Consider the following 16694-nt stretch of genomic DNA (forward strand, 5'->3'; position numbering starts at 1 on the left):
ATTATGTCCCCATACAAACCATTTATTTTGACATTACATTCCATCATACCAAGCCTGATCGCATTAGTTGCTTGCAAACAGATTCCTTCACTACAGATCAAAAGAATCCCAAAAATATTGTGGTTGGAAGGGACATCTGGAGATTGTTTAGTCCAGCATCCTGCTTAAGTAGATCACCTAGAGTAAGGCTGCACAGGAAAACTTGTGTTTGCAACAATTCATTGTGAGCACTTGGTATAAAAAGTAAGCCTGACATAGAGGTTGCCACTGATTTCTCAGTGCATCCAAATCGGTACAATCAAAAAAGTGTCTCTCTAAGTTTCAGAAAGTGTAAACAGTTAATGGAAGATGGATTACTGTGGGAATAGTAAACATGCAATTTTTATTTTCTCAAATATATCATTTTTGCTAAGGAAAGCCACTGAATGATAGAGGGTGATGGAGGCTTGGGCTAGTGCCCAAATATGTAAAGCAATGGACTGTGAGACCACTGGCAAAGGGACTGTGACATCAGTGAGAAATGACTGCAATCTCACTGACCTTCACTATAAAAATTTGGTTGCCAGCAGAGTTCAGAGTGGGCTTTTGCCTGGACTCCAGTCGCTCATATATGCAGGACTTGGATCACTGAATAAGGACTTAGTTGCGTTGTGCTGTGGGGCTGCTGGCAGAAGATCTCGGTACCCATTCCACAGCATCACCAGTGTTTCCACGGCCCTGCCTGTCAGTTGCCTGAGCACTTGTGACAGCAGAGATGAGTGGTATGGGGGCATAGCCTCAAGAATGGTTGTCAAGGAGCAAAACAGTACCTCTGAGTGTGACTGGGATTTTCAGGTGATCTTCTAAACCAATGACTCAAAGATCTGAGCAACAGATGATTTGTCTGGGCTGTCCCTTTTCAAAGAATGAGGATAAGTTCGTATTGAAAAGAAGAAGTGCATGGAAGAGGAAGCAGTAAAAAAGAAAGCAAGAACTGAAATGAAGAATAGCACTTTATTTTCAGATTCATTCTGAATGGAGAAGAAAATTAAAAAAAAAAAGAAAAAAAAAAAGAAAAAAAAAAGAAAAAAAAAAAAGATTAACATACAAGAAAGAAGTCTTAAGATAGAAAGTTTCAGCACACCCCTACTGAAAAAGACCTGGGAGTACTGGTGGATGGCAAGCTGGGCATGAGCCAGAAAGCCAACCACATCCTGGCTGCATCAAAAGAAGCATGGCCAGCAGGGAAAGGGAGGTGATCCCGCCTCTCTGTTCTGCACTGGTGAGACTTCACCTGGAGTACTGTGTCCAGATGTGGAGTCCTCAGTACGGGAGAGACATAGAATCATTGGAGTGTGTCTAGAGGGGGGTCACAAAAATGATCCCAGGGATGAAACACCACCCCAGTGAGGACAGGCTGAGACCTGGGGCTGTTCAGCCTGGAGATTAGTCTGTGAGGAGCCCAAATAGTGACCTTTCAGTATCTAAAGGGGAGCTACAGGAAAGAAGAAGGTAGACTCTTTAGCAGGGTCTGTTGTGATAGAACAGGAGGAAATGGCTTCAGGCTTAAGGAGAGGAGATTTGGATTAGACATAAGGAAAAAATCTTTTACAGTGGGGCTGGTGAGGCACTGAAACAGGTTGCCCAGAGATGTGTTCGATGCCCTGTTTCTGATGACTTACAAGTCAAGGCTGGATCAGGCCCTAGGCAACCTGATCTAGCCATGGTGTTCATTGCATAGGAGTTAGACTAGAAGACCTGTAAAGGTCCCTTCCAACTCTAAGGAGTCTATGATTCTGTGATCAGATCATACCGGAGCAACTGAGTGCAGATGGGTTCCTGATGAGAAGCTGTCTTGTTCTAACACCTCTCTTCTCCCTCCTTTCATGTATCTCTCCTAACTATCCATTAAGACCCAGCTTGCAAAGCCCTGCTATCAGAGGAAACATGTTGCCAACTGACAAGGACTGGATTAGACTCCTGAGGCTGCACTTTAAGCACCCAGAGGGGTTCACTCCAGAGCAACAGGAGGTTTGCACTCAGGATGCATGTTAATCCTCTCAGATCACGGCAGGGAAGTTCGGGTTGAGCAAAAGATAACTATCTTTAAATTGCTTTTGCCTGCATGCACAAGAAGAAACTATGCACTCTTTTAGTAACCATAATGCAGTTAAATTAGAGTGGAATGTGCACACTGAATGTCTGCCCTACACATTCCTGTGGCTGATCATTGCAGCAGGGTAGAATGGGTTAAACCAGGATGCAGGAGGGAGTTGGCATGACAACTGCAGAAGTCTTCTATGTGGCCTGTGCAATAACTAATCATTACATAGTAAAGGGCAATAATTATTTCTTAATGCTGCACTGCAGGATCTAGCTTCGTAGCAGAGAGCAATATGCTGAAGGGATGAGATGCTTGCAAATGCAACAAAAATGAAAAAATTGGTGCAATTCCTATCACAGAAGTCCCAATTGACCTTCAAAATAGTAAAACTGCTTCATCTTTATTTAATTACTATGTTTTCCTACTGTATATTCAGATACAAACATTTCTTCTTTCCTGGATGTCATTTTTGTTTTTTTCTTGGTTTCTGAAGCAGTAGAATATAATACATTGAGCACTGATACTGAGGTCTTGTTGTGAAATAAACATATAATAATTTAAGAAAACCAAACAACAATATCAGCAAAAACAAGAGTGCATTTATGTGTTTTCCTCTTTGTTTTCATTCCTGTGTTAACAACTTTGTCATGGAGTTAGTAAGCAATCCCTATGACAACCACATTTACCCTTGAAGGAAAGGGATAAAGAAGTTTCTGTGGTTGCTCTATCTACCATAACTGAATCTGCAATCAGGAATTTTTAGTTCTCCCTCACTGTCAAACTTAACAAAGCATTTAAAACCTATCAGAAAATTCAGGAAATGCATTTCTTGTTTGCTGTAGTGCTGTAGGTATGTGTTTTCCTATCATCACAGAATCATTACATCTTCAACTGGTCTTGTTTGCTGAACGCTAGAGAAACTTGGCCACCACATAAGTTAAGGTTTCCCTTTTTCTCTTCTATCTCCTTTCTTTCTGCAAAAAAAACTATCTCAACATCACTTGTGCAAACTAGCTGTACTGTGAGGGAATTTATCATAAGCTGACCTTCATTGTATATTGGTTTACATTAGTGATTTGATTTATAAACTTATCGACAAGTATGCTGAGGAAATCAAAAACTGAAATAGGTTAGGAAAAGTAAAAAAAAAAATAAATTAGATTTGATGGTAGATAATGGACACAGTCAACTTTCAGAAAGGAAAGATTGCTTAGCAGTGTTAAATTGCTAGAAGCGGTGTTTTCCCCAACAAGGTCTGGAAAAATAATGATGCATATCCCCAGGCCTAACTTTTTTTTTTTTTTTTTTTTTTTTTTTTTTTTTTTTTTTTTTTTCAGAATGATGTGGAGAATGCTGTTGGAATATTCATCCAGAGAAAAAAATTCCAACTCACTGAAGCTTGCTGTAGCGTTATATGTTTTCTGCCTATAAAGTTGCCCATGAGCTTCTAAAACTCACAAAAACTTCCTTCAGAACAAAATGCAATGCTAATTTGTGTGGTGTGGGCCCAGCTCTCAGTGTTTTGCCTTCAGTGTTTTTCAGTCATCTCTATGTATATAAAACAGCTCTGAAACATAGCCCAAGCAGAGCTACAGTATTTTATAGTCTTGTGGGCAGCAAGAAAATAAATTCAGTTCCAGAATGGAACCAAGCCCACGCTTTTCTTAAGAGATTTATTTTGTTTTGCTTGTTAAAGATTTTGGCTTAAAGTTAAAAATATTGTACCTAAACTCGGATTTCTAAAGCTATAGCCAAAACCACACAGTAACAGCTTGATTTTTAAGTTAGTAAAGCATGCAGAAATATTTTTTACAGTTGTTTAATGACAAATGTGGGGGTCTAAGCTATTATGAGCTTGGAAATCTAATTTTAAGCCTGTTTCTGTGGGTTTCTTCATAAAAAGAAATCTTGGCTTCTCTGCCCATTTCAAAGCTGTTCAGCTCACCTTTAATTTCATGCCTTTAAACTGGCACTTAGTTGCAGTATGGAGCAAGCCCATATAGGCAGAAGAGTAGTGTTTTCATTCCCACAGGACCATGACCATAGTTACAAAACTCTAATCTAGAGACTTTTGCAATAAAGCCCTGACCTATTGTTTTTTCATATATAGAAGATAACAGTAAAGGAGAGATCATCTTCAGGAAGTACCACCTTCATCAATAGCCTTAATTTTCTGTTCCGTGATCTTTGTGATTTTTTTTTTTAAACTTTCTCATTAAAAATGATTGTCTAAATGTTGATAAAACATAGAGCACGATGCAGAGTTTTGAGAAGGCTCATTTTGGATCTTTCAAGTGAAAAATTACAGGAAGAAATAATTTCTCTTTTGGCATTTGGGAGGCATTACACCTTCTCTAATGAAGTAAAAAACTATATACATGCAATTGCCAAAGGAGACATTCTCCTATTATGTATAAATGGATGCAAAAGTCTCTATGCTTATCACTTCCTTTATAATTTTTGGTGTGTGAAAAGCTGTTTGTTCCAGATTACTTACTGGAAACTGAAAAGTGATTGAGAAGAGAGATTATCAGCTGAGCTGTAACACATTTTCCCTTTACTAACCCACTGTTCCCCTATAAAGGCAATCTGTGTAAAGGGAAAACAAAGACATTAAGCTGAAAGAATCGAGTCTGCAAAAAATTGATCTCAGTCTGTTATATCAGAGTTACAGACAGTGGGGTAGGAAAACACATTCTGTAACTAGCATTCAGATCTGCCTGGAAACAATGTGTATATTAAAATTCTCCAGCTGTTACAATGGACAAATAAAAAAAAGTCTTTGAATTTTTATTTATTTTATTTTTTTTTGTAAGAGGTATTTCTAGGTATCCAGGAGTCAATTAAACTAATCTTCCTTGTGTCTTGTATTTGTTTTGATAAGTGCCTAGCCAAGAAAGGCAATGAATTTCTAGTGAGCAGCACAAGTAAAACAGTTTGAGAACTGTCCAATGGAGACATCTACTCTGAAAACTTGATGTGATTCTTTGAATGCAAGAGCAGCTGTCACTAAGCCATCTTTCTCGATGTCCTCTCAAAACTGGCCAGCAGCAAAGAGCCTGTGAAAGGAAAAAGCATACAGTGGAACCACTACAGCATACTTTATTTGAGTTGAAACAATTGTCAATCGTTTGGGTTTATTTGCATCACACACAAAGCAGTTGATAATGGCGGTGTGTTTTTCAGTATCCTGTCCAGTCTTTTTTTTTTTTTTTTTTTTTTTTTTTTTTTTTTAAACACATATTTTAGAAATCTGTAAAATAATTTAAGATGAAAAATACTGCAGGTCAACCACATTGATTTTTAAACTCACACCTGTTAAGTTATACCTGAGAGTTCTGGGTCTTGTACTGTGAAAGAGGCTTAACAGTCCCTTACTCAGCTTCTCCATTATTTTCACAAATGCTTAGACCTACGTGTTTCTTGGCAGTCACATTATTTCTGGGATGACAAGACCTGGTCTATTGAATTTATCTTTGAAGGCTAATAATTCTCATGTGTACCACCTTCCTGTGTATTTTACCAAGTTCCTCTGTACTCCTGTGACAGTATAATGGGCAAAATTTTTCTCTTGAGGAGTTTAAAGTGATCATTTATGTACTCACTCCAGATGGAGGCTGCAGAGGGATATTCCATGTGTAGTTATTTGTACCAAGAACCAGCGGGTGTGAGTGGAAAGGATCTTGCTACACACAGAAGAGGAATATTAGATCTGTGTTATAAGCTTATGATTTTTAAGTGATGATAAGAAATAAAATGTTTGAAAGAGGTGTTATCTTTAGATTATTTCTATGAATGCTCAGATTTGGGTAAAGTTCCCCAGTGCATGCTATTACATAAGTGCTGCCAAATTAAACAAGTCTAAAGAAAGGCAGACAAAACATGGGAGAATGTGGATGTCATTTTATACAATTTCCACCTGAGTATCTGAGGCACAGAAGGTTGCTGGCTTTGTCCATGGCCACATCAGCAACCCACAGTGAAGCTAAGAATTCAGCATTGTCACCATTGCCAAAAAGATATAACAACAAAATTGCTCCTCCTCTTTCTTGTTATGTGTCATTCACACTCCTCACTTTAATTGTAAAAGAGACTATAAAGAAAACAATGTGGGCTATTTATTGTCAGTTTGGCCATTCAAAAGAAGCCAGATATTTTGCATTTCCCTGTGCTCCAAAGAAAGCCTCCATGCTAAAGGAGGAAAGTTAAAAGCTTTCCTCAGCCAAAAAGGCCAAATGGTTTTCTTCATCTTTGTTCTTTTTACTTTCCTGCTTTTTTCTAATTGTATATATGTATATATAAGGGCTTTTTCTTCTTCTTCTTTTTTTTTTTTTTCTTTTTTTTCCACTTTACAGAGTTGCATTGCAAAATGAATAATAACACTGAGATACTCCTTGCAGGGAACTGTTTCTGATGTCAAAATCTTTCAGTAAAGATCTCTACATTTACTCCCAGTGGATAAGATTGTGAAAATGGCTTGCAAACATCAAACAGACATTTTTAATGAGAATTTAGCAGTGAGCCCTTCATATGTTCTTTTCTTCTGGTGACAGCTAAGTATACTGGCTATCATAAATGTAAAAAACAGAAGGGTAACTAGTGTTACCTTCTTTATTATCCACTTTTCCATATATTTAAGAGCCTTTTATGTTTAGTTAACGAAAGAAACTTTAGAACTAATGTGCCCTGTTCATAGCTTCACTGATAGGGCTCAAGGTCAATATGAGTAGTCATGGAATTGCCAGGTTAAATATAGCACTTTGCTTGATGATGGTCTCTCTTCATGTCACTCATATTCTGACAGCTTTCATCAGCTGAGAATTCATTGTTAGAAAAGTAAAATTACTGTGGGTGAAAGACGCCAGCAACAAATCAGGAGATCACTTTTCAGCTTAGTATCAGCATGGAAAAGCAAATAGCAGAGAAGACCTCTAACTGCTAGCCCCCCTCCCCTAAAATCCAAAATTCGCTTGCCACTAAAATTTGGGAATAAAGCTCACCAACCCAAATGACAGGTTAAAAAACTGACATTATTTTACTGCAGTGCTGGGTGCATGGGGGATCCTTCCCTCCCAGCATGTACACCCACAATTGGAAGCACACAGATTTCATAAATTTTAACCTATGAATATTCATACAATTTCTATGAAGTTCTTTCCTATCCCTAGAATTGCTATACACACTAAAATATCATCCTACTCTGCTGTGTTAATTTGGGGTTTTGGTGAGGGGTCTCTGGTGGTTGTAACCAGGCAAAAGGTATGTGTTACATAAGCCAGGCCCCATATATGCTCAGAAACTTATTTACTAAAACTATGACTGTTAGCTAAGTTTTTAATTAGCACTTTAACTTGTTTTGGCACTCTTATCAACCCGCTCAGGATACAGTTTACCTCCGGCTCAAAGCTGGTGGAGTGCTTACTCTCTTCTTTTTAGGATCCAACTGTCCTTATCTAGGAACAAAAACTTTCCAAAATCTCTGCTGAGGCATTTAGATTAATTGTCGACAGCCCTGAATTTCTGGACAGGTATCACCCTCATCATTCATGTTGAATAGTTCCATAGTTCAATGAGAGTCACATAGTCCATATGCTTACTCCAAAGCAAGATCCTCTCTGAGTTTTCTAGCACCAGCCTTCACTTTCCTTCATTTTCCACACATATATTAATTTGCAGTCATGCCATATTATGCATCAAATGGAGTAAACTGGATTGTCCACCACGGAAGAATGCTGCTAGAAACATTGAAAAGTGACAGTTTGACACAAATGTTTTTAAGACATTGTATGGCCTAGACATAAGTGTGTTGAAATGCTCTTAATCTACCACACCAATGAAGATGAAAGTTTTCAAGGACCTTATGTGGAGGAGAAAAGTGTCACCCCTCTGTCCTCATACATACGTTGCTCAGTCTACTTGTTCTGTCTCAAAGTCCAATAACTCTATTTTATGACAGAAATGTACATTGAGCTAAGGGGTATAAAGAGAACCAGCAGGTCTACATTGCTTTTGTGAACAACTTTGTTGTAGTAAATGATATAAATAATAATTGCATTTCTGTCTTAGGCAATTTTACCCTTACTTAAACACCAACTATGTTGAAAACACAACTGAGCAAAGTCCCTGACCCAGATCCTTCAGGCTCAGTCTCACTCTCTCTTTTTCTCTCCCCATTCTCTCCTACAAATACAACCATAAAATTGAACTTGTTAGTTATTTTATCCTTTTCCTTCTCACCAAAATCTGAAGAACTTGTGTGCCTCCGGTGGCGCAGCGGTAGAATTCCCGTTTGCAACACCAGGGGGCCCGGGTTCGAATCCCCCCCTGTGGAGCAGGGGGTAGAAGTGCCGCTCTGCTACACAGAGGGCTCGAATCCCGGGAGTTGGACTCGGTGATCTCTAAGGTCCCTTCCAACTCGCACAATACTATGATACTATGATACTATGAACTTAGGGTATTCAGGATGTTTTTATTTTAAAGATTTTCAACATTTTACTTTGTCCTCTGTTCTGACAAGAAACCTTTTGGGCAATCAACTCCTGTAAGTTTAACTTTCTAACATCTCAGAGCAAAGAATATGAATGTTGTGCATCTCCTTCAATTTTCATGTATCAGTACCTAACCTCTGTACCTGACTTCAGCAAATGAATCCTCATAATACTGTCATGAAACCAGTAAGACTTATTTTCCACACTGCAAGAAGCTGAGACAAAGTCTACACAAAGTAAGAGTTGATCTTTGACTTGAATAGGCTTTGTGTCAGGCCATAGAAATATATCATAGCTCAGGCAGTTGACTTGGTCTCAGTCCAGTGTGCTATGCTTAAAATTTCATTAAAAAAACAAACATAAAATATCTTTTTTTTAAAAAAAAAAAAAAACAAACAACAACAAATAAATAAATTCTGATGCCTGCACAAGGCATAATTACACTTTCTCCTGGATATGCCTGGGATATTTATGGAGAGAAATCAAAAAGGAAGCTAAGTCCAATAAAGTAGTAATCATGGATGACTTCACTCATTTGTACCAAGGTAGGTCAACTGGTACAAATAGATTAGAAAAAAAAATAAAAAAATAAAAATCTATAGGTGATTTCTAGAATAGCTGCAGTACTTAATAGTAAATATTCTTATATTAGTCTTAAATAGCTGGAGAAATGATACAGTCAGGCCACCAAATAGTAATGTACTTATTAGTATATTAACAGTGACATTAAAACTGATTATAATTAGTGGATGACTTAAAAGAGCACTGAAGGCAAAAACAAAATAGAAAGAAAGGAAAAAGACAAAAGAAAAGTATGGAAAAGTAAAATCTATGGTTTCAAATCAGCACAGAAATTAACAACCAATTACTGATTCAAGGAAGTCTTGCTGAAAGCAAACTGAAAGACAAGAGAAGGAAAAAATATTATAAAATATTTAGATCTATGGTGTTGTTTGAACAAAGCAAATAGTTTTCCTTCAGCTCTAGTGGAGTCCCCATATAAGAAAGAGAGAGAAATTATAATGAAAAATGAACAAAATGTCATCTGTAAGTGAAGAGGTCTAAGGATGCATTGACAACAGTTAGCAGAGGGGGAAAACTGCAGGGCATTTCTGAAGGATCTTAAATTCACTGAGTTTGGGAGGGAGCCAAAGGACTCTATTGGGAATTCAGGAGGTAATGGGAAGATATAATGGTCAAAAAGACATTATAGAAATTCTAAATGATCAGTTTGGATAAGCTTCCACACCAACAGTGCTGTGCAAATGTACACTCTGGACTTTTTTTTTAAGACAAAAAAGGACATCAGCTGTCAGAATGTGAAATGTTGAAAGGAGAACAAACTGATAAACTAAACAGCTGCATGCCACAAGGATCTCATGGTTATATATGTAAAGGTTTGGAAGGCATTTGAAAATGGAGTGGATTAGCTGATAGCACAAATATGCAAGTTGTCCTTGAAGAAAGATATGCTACAGAAGGTTTAGAGTGTATCAACTAGCACACCTATCTTTAGGACAAGAAATCCTAGGTATTATATAATGAAAAGTCTTATTTCAATCCCAGATAGATTTACTGAAACTAATAAAAACTGGAATTACATACAGGAGAGGAAAATATTAGCTTGTTTCCAATAAGACATTGCATCTTCTGTACATTCTTTGAAACAACAAGTGAACAGACAAGGAAATACAACCTAATAAATAAATATATATGTGAATATATTCCTTCTTAAATTATTTCAGAAATTTCCTTTGAAGGAATTAAGTTATTATAAAGTTAGTAGTTTATTATTACAACTTAGAAACCATCTAGGAGAAACTACATATGTATTTTAATTTTTCACTCCAATAGATTTTAGAAGATGGGCTGTCCATGATTTTGTACCAAGCATATCATGTTTACTGAAACTGTTGCTGTTAGATAAAGTAAGGACTGAAGCAATTCAGAGTACACCAATTAAGCTGGGTGAGCTTGGTCATTCTGATAGCAGATAGAAATAAGTATTGACTGATTCAAAACAGTCTTGGGTAGAGTAAAACACCAAGAAACTTTCTGATCACTTAAGGAAGGATCCTGACATAACTTTGAACACCTCACTGACAAAATCTGTTTACTGATGGCAGCAGTCAAAAAAGGCAAAAAGTCAACAAATAAAAACAAATGGAGTAAAAAATGCCAATATGAAAACTGTGAGTGCATAGTCCTGATCTGGAAAACAATGCCCACATTGGCTAATCCATCACTGAAAAAGGAGATGGAAGAACTGGTAGTTTTAAGACATGCAAAGTGACTGGGAAGCTTGGAACTGTTTAAGTGCGAGAAGAAAAGAGCTAGAAGATTCATGGCTGAGAAAATTAATGGCACTTAAACAATGAACTGAGTTCTCTGATTGGCATTTTAACGTTGTATAACAGAGAGGTAATGATAGCACTGAAGGACAACTAATTTAAATAGATCAAAATTTACTTAGAGTGTGATTTTCCCAAGTAAGCAAGCAATTAACCTACTGAACTCACTCCTGCATGCTATCACTGAGGTAGCAAGCTTACTGGGAGATTAAACTGTATTAACTGTTCATTTGTCTGGTGAGAATATCTGCACTTTGTCTGGAACTAGTAGAGACTTCCATTTGATGGGGAATGTGGGTATCAGTTTTAATTTGGAAGCAGTTTCTGAGCAGCAAGCAACCACAAATTGGTAGGTATTAAAAAAGCATTTAACTTAAGGACAGGAAATGTATCTAGGGTGGCTTTTTCTGTGTCTTGCTCTGAAACATGTGGTAAAGGGCATGACAGAGACATAATACTGGACAAGACAAAACACCTACCTGATCCAACACTGAAATGATTATGTTCTAATATTCTTTGACTGAATGACTGATGCATTTTTGAATAGAACAAAAATAAGTAATGATAACAAATAACTCAACTCCATTAATTATTCATGCTAATGTTCATGAAACTTTTGAGATGTATGAATATTTCCATGAATAAATCATTGGTTACCCGCTTGAACAAAATGATCCCAGAAATCAGAGTGGAAAGAGCTTGTGGCCATTATTCACGAAAAAATTTGTGTATCATTTTCAATATATGACCTTTCTAGTTTCTAATTGTCTAAATATGAGATAGATGAGTATAAAATAGACTTCAATCTACGTATTATTGCAATGCTAAGGGAAAATTTCTCAAGTAACTGTGAAAATGCAACTGCTGACTGCAACAGAAACTCATTTCTTACGGATAAATTGTGCTATGTTTTTTTCTTCCAGGCTGGAGTGAATTCTAAAAATGAAGGGACTGATCTTTGTGTTTTGCAGATCACAGCAAAAGAGCTTTACATGTCCAAACTACCTAAGCCAGAGAAATTAGAAAGACAATTATTTTACATGACTAAGTTTATTTTAGCTTCTTGGTTTCCAACAATAATTTTTGCAATGGTTTAGAAGAAAGGTCTCTCTAAAAACAAAGAAAGAAAGAAAATCCTACACATGCCCACAGTTTGTTCATTGCTTTTTAAGAGGGTGGGGAAAACCTTGGGAGATGCAAGGTTTACATAAATTCTCACCTCTCTGTGTTGTGGCTTATACTGGAGATCTAAATTGTCAACATTTTCAGAGGTGTTCCACCCTATTCCCAGTGTCCATTATCACACTGCATTTCCCTTTCAGCAGAGTCTGACAACTCACAAACTGTATGAACAGATGTCAAAACATTGGCATATTCTAATTACAACATTTACTATGTTTCTATGAAAGTTAAATTCTGAGCTCTGTTGTGCTAGCATAAAACAAAAGTAATTAGAGCTAAGGCAACCACCTTTGATTTGCAAGGCTATAAACGTGATCAGAATCTAGCCCAAGAAGTCAAACAAGACTCCAGAAAGCCCAGGATCCAAAGACCTTCTTGTCAAAAAGAAAATAGGCAGAAGGCACTCAGCTAATTAGCTGGCCCAAATGATGATACTCTTCATTTTGTCATTATCATTTTCTTAAAAATGAGTACATGAAGCACATGAACTGCTGAAATCCCACTGTGTATTTAAGTCTCAGTGACAGGTACTCATTGGGAAGTGTTTGATAAAAATGAGGTAAAACTCACTTCACTCTGTCCCACCCTCTTGGGATTTAAAATTGCATTACATGAGAGATGTCCCTTTGAAACATCTGCTGATACATATCTTTCTGCACAGGGAATTGACAGTGTTAGATACAGGTAATGATATAGTTTTAAAGTTAGAATAATCAGTAGCTCCACAGTCTAAAAGCATTTAAGTGGAAACAAGCTCTGAGGCCATGGGAGAAGGATGCAGCCTTTTAATACAATTTCAGAATGCCTTCATCTTTTAATTCTTCACATTGTTTTAGGGAGATATAGAAAGTCAGTGAGATAAGTGAATCCTCATTCTGTTTGGTATGAACTGGAAATGCAACCTACTAGGCACAAGGGATTGGCATTCAGCTAGTGGGACAAGGACAGGCAAGTAGATAACTCCCAGCTTATCTTGGGCAGATTGAACTCAGAAAATACTATGAAGATCCTGGCAAAACTGAACACTGTCAAAATATTTGAACTGCTGAAGACAGAGGTGGAGGGTGCTAATTGTCTCATTTAGTGACAGCTTTTTTTTGTAGTTCTCTGTGCTTGGTCCTCTGTGTAGCTTGGCTCCTAGAGGAGGGAATCCAGACTCAGATTTAACAGGGCTTGAAATGCTACCATCCAGTGTAAGCATTTTTAAGGCTACAAGCATTTGTAAAAAAAATATCCCTGTCATTCATATGAGCTGGATTTAAGCCCCTTCAGCTTTTCTTAGACTGATTACAGTTACTCACTCATCCACCTATCCGAAGAGCCCATACAAGGTCAGGGCAGTACTTTCACAAGTGAGTAATTCTTTTCCATGCCTTCAGTTCTCCAACCATTAGCTGCAAGTTGCTGCAAGCTGTGAAGATCAAACTCAGAACAGTCCAAAATATGTGAATTAATGGTTTTGGCCCTAACTTCTTCCTATCCAATCCTCTATAGTTTAACCCTCCCTGTGGAACCTTCAGTGTTAGGCTGGGTATGATAGAACCAGGGTCAGCTGTACACCAACATGCCTTTCCATTTATTTATTTATTTATTTAATTATTTAATTATTTAATTATGGATGTTGCAACTTAGAAGATGGAATAAAAGGCTGGAAATAGACATTGGGTGAAATGCCCCTGTTTTGTGTCATTTCTTTTTCTCTGTCCTCTGTTATTCTTCACCATGCTTCACATCCCTCCTGCCTGGAGATGCTCTCTTTTGCCTGCCTCTAGCACTAGAGGGCGCAGAAATCTGGGCTTTGAATGGAAATCCAACACTTCGCAGATCCCTACTTCCCTTTAAATGGCATTCAACTTTCAAGGAGGTTTTGATTTCAGAAGAAGGGAATCGGCTTCATTATTACTTGTTTGTGTGCATTTCCCATGTTGTATTGCTATGGAAACAGGACCAGAACATAACTCTTTTGCATGTAGGTCATGATATTACTGGAGCAGAGGAAGCCTGGGTGAATAGGTGAGTGGGTTACAGAAGTAAAATGGGGCAGAGTAATTATCTGGGACTATACTGACAACAGTGGGGGATTTCGTAGTTGATCACTTTACAAGACTACTGAACTGGAGACATGATGGGTGAAAGATCCAAGCATGTGGAGCAACTAACAGCCATGAAACATACACAGAAACTCTGCTCAGTGGTGGAAAGAAAAACCTAAATGACAATGGTGCATGCAGGCAAAAACAAATAAACAAAATACACTTTCACTCATAGATGCAGTTATTCAGCGGTGGCTGATTTTTCCCTTTCTGCAACTTGGCCTCCTTCTGAGGCAATGAAATGGAACAGCATGACTGCCACCTCTTCCATCTCCTTACGACACCCTGACCATGGGTTATTCAGATCTCCCCAAGCTCTGGCCAAGTTCACAGTTACAAGTGGATCGGTTATTTCCTAATATCTTGGTTTTGTATTAGAGAAGATTGTGGGCTCGACAAGCTGGCAAACCTGTGGTACGACTTCTCACTCTCCAGATGCAAGAGCAAACAGGGTTGCTTTTGCAATCCAGAGGTCCTGCAAAGGGGAAGCTCGACCAAAGTTATAATCAAAAAGAGCCTAAAGGAGAGAGTATGCTCTGCACAGCATAACACAGTTTATAGACGAGTCATTGAAAACGGCTGGTGTCATAAACTATGTAATTGAGGCTGGCACGTATTTAGACAGAGCTAGGATTGCAGGCAATGCAATACCATAAAAGCAGACAGAGTGCCTACTCCTAATCTCCCTTATTAACCTTCCTCATTGACAGTCTCTTTAAAAACCTCCACAAATAACAACAACAACCCTGCTAAAACTCACCCTCATTTTTATTTCCTCTCACCTTTTTCTCAAAAGAAAAATGTGCAACCACACTGGTTGACACATAAGTGAGGAGATGTACTTCTCTGGCTGAATTTTCAGCAAGAGATACCCCTCTCTCCATCCTCCTGTACCAGTTGAAGAAAAAAGAGTTTGCCTAAAGGAACTGTAAGCACTTGAAAAGAATATGGATAAAAAGAGCTTTTCTGCAGTGTGGTGAAAGTCCCCTGTCCATTCACCCACGGGGTGCAGTGATCACCCCGAGGAGCCTAGAAAGGACCTACATGCCTGGTGGCTCTGCGGAGACCCCAGGTGAACGGCAGCTCCCAGTCGAGAGTGAAGGAGGGTTTGGAAGAAACTCGCTGGTGGGGCAGGGCAGCACTTTGGCCCTACTGAGTTCCGAAAATGGCTGGACTTTGAGGGGGTAACCGACACCACAGCTCCCGGGGCAGTCCGGGAGGCGTTCTTGTTCCCGCTGCCTGAGCAGCTCCCTCTCGAGGCTCGCTCCTCCCGGCCGCAGCAGCCGGCACAGGCTTACCCCCCTCCCCCCAGGAGATCAGTCGGAACGTGGTAGCCGGTAGCGCTGAGCCCGACCCTTTAGCATCCTCACCGCCTCCCCCGGATCCACCTGTGACCGGAGCCCAGGGGGCACCTACCCAGAGAAGTGAAGTCGGAACCGGGGAAACCCCCTGCCTTCCTCCCCTCTGGCGGTACCCCATGTCCGGTCTCCAGCCTCCCTACGACCTCCGTACCCTCATCCCCCCCCTTGAGACCTGAGGCCACGGGGATGGGCGCTGACCCTGAACAGATGCACGGTCCCTAGGAGGGACCGCACTGGCATGGAAGAAGTCTCCTTTTCCTATTGCTCTCTCCGTCCCTGCCCTCCTCACCCCTAGGGCAGGCTACGCTCCCAGCTTCCGAGGACATTTTGCAGGACTCACGGGCAAACATGTCACAGTGGGATTTGGGACAGGTAGCCCGGGAGACGTCCCTTTGTTGGAACGCAACATTTACATTATTTAAAACAAAAACTGACAAACAAACAGAAAAGCCAACTTGAGAAGAGCTTGGTAAATGGGAGGATTTCCCTAAATCGGGTTACCGCGTCTCTCCTTCCTGGCTTTACCATTTAGCCTCGGTTCCGGGATGAGTATCACAGCTGTAACTCAGCAGAGGAAATCTCTGCTGGGGCTTTGCCTCCTCTCCCCTCGCTCCCAGCCCCCGATGACCGCACTGCGATGAACCCTTTCAGCAAAAGTTTTCCCATGTTTTGATCTGCTCCTTCTATTAGGAAGCAAAACGTAAGGTTGTTTCTTGAACATTATTTTCTTGGCGGGAGCTTTCCTATGACGGCAGCAGATGAAACTGTAGGTGCGGCGAGGAAGGGGAGGAGGGTAGAAGGCGAGAAAGAAAAGGGTGGGGGGAAAAATACCAAAATAAAGACTGAAAGAACAAGAAAAAAAAAAGGAAGAGGAAGGGAATAAAAAAAAAAATAAATAAAGAGAGAGAGAGAGGGAGAGAGAGAGAGAGGAAACATCAATGAAAAAGCGAAGCTTTCTTACCTGTGATCCAATCACCAGAAGTTGCATCCCATCCCGCTGCAAGCGGCTCTTTGAGAGCGGCGGCTGCGGAGTGGCCCCGGCTCTGGCGGCAGAGGCATGCGAGCTGCGCGCATCAGCGCCCGCAGGCAGCCGCTTTATCTTTCTCTTCCATATCTTCCAAGAGGAGGGAGGGAGG

General features: G+C 39.5%; 1 protein-coding gene across 2 annotated transcripts in view; it reads right to left on the reverse strand.

Annotated features, from left to right (window-relative positions):
* The window catches only part of CHRM2 (cholinergic receptor muscarinic 2), a 94804-nt gene that overhangs the window by 77510 nt on the left and 600 nt on the right, over window positions 1-16694 (reverse strand). For both annotated transcript variants that reach the window (XM_072359474.1, XM_072359482.1), the window contains exon 2: window positions 16520-16672. The gene's annotated coding sequence lies outside the window, so the exon portion shown is untranslated. The remainder of the gene's footprint in view (window positions 1-16519; window positions 16673-16694) is intronic.

The sequence above is a fragment of the Excalfactoria chinensis genome, chromosome 1, assembly GCF_039878825.1.
Source record: "Excalfactoria chinensis isolate bCotChi1 chromosome 1, bCotChi1.hap2, whole genome shotgun sequence".
NCBI lineage: Eukaryota > Metazoa > Chordata > Aves > Galliformes > Phasianidae > Excalfactoria > Excalfactoria chinensis.